Here is a 3,154-nt window from a genome sequence, read left to right on the forward strand (position 1 = left end):
TGTGCATTAATCCTTTAAGCGCGTCCATCTCTTCCTCTTCGGAGCTGGAGTCGAGGCGGGCACCTATCAAACCTGCTATCCCGGAAGTTTCGGGGGGCTCGTCCTCCTCGTCTGAGAGTATGACAAACGGGTTTCCTCAGGGTCTTGCGACGTCCTCGAGTTGAAACTGGTCTATCTCCTCGTCCAATGAGTGCAGCGAGGACGCTTGCTCTTCCTGGGCGGCGGTCGTCTGAGAGTGCGCCGAAAGAGGGATTGCTGCGATGGGGCATGTGTACAGGATATTGTTGGGTTCGTCGGGAAGATCGTGGTCGAAGAGGAAGCTTAATCGTGCGACGTTTATCCTTCTTTGTCGTTTGTCCCCAACAATGATTGCGTTTTCTATCTCTTGGAAGTCTGAGGATATAGGATCGTATCCTAATATCAAATGTGCTGCTCTCACTTGTAGATCTTCACTTACAAAGACTTCTGAATGAAGGACGCGATTTAGATCGGCGACGTTGCAAAAGCTCAGGCGTGGGCGTACGTGCTGTTTATCTGTAAAAAGAAACATCCGAAAAGACAAACATGGTCAGATTAGTAGTAAACATAAAAATCAGTAGCAATAGCGAGCAATAAAGATTAAAGCTGTAAAAGGCGGTGGGGTTGAATCACGGATTAAGGAAATTAACTCCTAAGGAGTCACACCTGGTTCTCCCTATTCGACTGGGCAGTGGGGACCGTCGTACCAATTTCCTGAGGCGATGAGGTAGTCGTCCTCCAGCCTAACTACACTAAACCGCGACTTAATGTAATACCCTAAATTTTTAAGTTTGTGGCATTCGTACATGAAGGCAACATCGTGCCATGTGAGGTTCAGGCTCATCTGCTCATTTAGAGCGTCGACACTACCTAATACCCTAAACACGTTTGGTGCGCACTGGTCTGGGCATAACCTATGGTTGCGGAGGTATTCCCTGGTCACACTTCTCATAGGAAGAGTCATTCCACCCTCTATGAAGGCGATCATGGGAATGAGGACTTCTCCCGTTTTTCTAGCGCCTTCTACGGCTTCTACTGGGCAGTATTTTAGACCTACGTCATTGGAAATCTGGTATTTGGCCCTAAACCCTTCCATACTGGTGTCAGAATCAACTAAACACTTAAATCTACCCATCTGGAGGAAGCGAAAAGGAAATTTTCAAGAAGAAGGGGAGTTTAGATGGGAGCCGAGGACAGAAACCGAGGAGGAAGGAGTAAAGAAAAGCAAAAAACTTACTGGAGTGGGTTATGCAATTCTTCATGAATTTCTGGAGAGTAAAGATGATGATTGATACTTTGATACGATTGATTGCTGAAGAAATGAATGAAGGCGCGGGTTCCCAAACGTTTTGACGTGCGGGAGGCGGCCTTGAAATTAAATTTGTCCCGCTCAAATTTTCAGGGGGTAACCTGAAGCGTTGGATTTGCATCTCACCGTTGAACGTGGGGAACAGGATGTAACTTACGGTCATAAATGTGCGCGCTCCGGGTTTCGAAGCGTCAGAAGCGTTTTTCAGGGAACAATAAGACCCGTACACGCGTGGTGGTATACAAAGCGTGTGGGAGGTATTCTGGTTGAATCAAAACTCTATTTCTCTCCTCAGATGGGGGGAAAAATAAAGTTTTGAGGGGCTATTGTGGAGGGTAAAAGTTCCCAAACAAACATTTGGGCCTTGGGCTTTATTGATGGGTACCAGTTTTTATTTTATTAAAGGCCTCTAGGTCCACAAGTCAGCCTACACTGCGAAGGTCTGAGGAGTTGTCCGAGGAGGAATGACTCCTTGGACAGGCCCGGCGATGACCCTGGGACTTGCCAAGAAGGTTAAAGGCTGATTTTTGGAAAAACTATTGGGTAAGAGGGGGATTCAAGTACCCTCTAGACGCAGCGATGTGAGAGAAATATCTCTGAAAAAAGCTGCTACCTCCACATTAAAGACCCTGCACCTACCTCCCTGGCCGCATTAATGGGGAAATGACCTCTGAACAGTAGAATTCAAACCCTACTGCTACTATTTAAAGACTTCAAGAAGGTGGTGGAAGGGGGGGATCGAAGGATAAGATTTGTATGACACGTGGACGAAATAGGGAAGAAGAAGAAGTATTTAAGAAGACACGAGAGGAAAGAAAGGAGAGGGCTAAAAAAAGAAGAAGAAGAAATAAGAACTGTAATCTTTAGCATAAAAGGAGAAGTAATATACAAATTGTCCTCGGCTTACGTCCGAGGAGGTTCCCTTGTCATAATTGTTTATCGTTTACATAAATTGTAACACTCTAGCCTGCTAGTTAAGCTTCCAACATCCCTAACCTAGATTTCAAATCCACACTCTACAAATTTTATTGTTTAAGGCTAATTGGGCTTGAACTCACGTTTGTCTTTGGGTCCGGGTACAATTGTGCACTTACACTTAGATAAAAAGAAAACACATAAAAAGAAAGAATGGTTGTAGAAATCGTTTAGCAATAGAATTATAAAAAAGAGATGGATTAGAACATTTGGCTTGGTTTCTCAAAAGAGAAACAAAAATTTGTTCAGTTTATTTGACTTCAATCATTTGGGGGAAATAATTATCACCTCCATCTCTACTACATATCACATTTATATTCTAAACAGACATTCACACAATAACATATAGATTATTACAAAATAGTTCACAAAACTTGAACGAGTAAAACAATTAGAATCTCTACAATTCAGTTCTTCCAAGCTGCTTATGATCCCACATGCTTGCATAGAAATAAGTATCCAAACAAGCAGATAATCAAAACAAGATTTTTAACTCAATCAAAATAAACTACATAACCATAAGTATATACTGTCAACAACCACCATCAACAAAATGACCCACTTCGACAACCCATCGCCACCACTTACTCCACCAAACATCCCTTGAAACCCAATAACCCACAACCTACAAAACCCATAACCCACCAAAAAAACCTCCACCTTCCACCAATCCCATGAATTCAAAACACGAGAACAAACATGAGAAGATAGAGGCTTTGGGTTTTGGTCAAAGAGAGATGAGACTAGTTAAATTTGTATGAAATTTTTGAGAGTCGGTGAGAAGAGAAAGGCTTTGGTTTGGTTGCAAGAAGGAGAAGAGAGATATTTTGGGCGAGAGATTTGATTTTAGTC

At 42.9% G+C, this 3,154-nt stretch overlaps 1 non-coding gene across 1 annotated transcript; it reads right to left on the reverse strand.

The window, feature by feature from the left end:
- Window positions 1–2,497: 2,497 nt before the first annotated feature.
- LOC142641882 (small nucleolar RNA Z103) lies at window positions 2,498–2,596 on the reverse strand. The gene has a single exon (XR_012845554.1). It is a non-coding gene; the product is annotated as a small nucleolar RNA Z103 (small nucleolar RNA).
- Between the last annotated feature and the right edge of the window lie 558 nt (window positions 2,597–3,154).

Source organism: Castanea sativa, chromosome 6 (genome assembly GCF_040712315.1).
Source record: "Castanea sativa cultivar Marrone di Chiusa Pesio chromosome 6, ASM4071231v1".
NCBI lineage: Eukaryota > Viridiplantae > Streptophyta > Magnoliopsida > Fagales > Fagaceae > Castanea > Castanea sativa.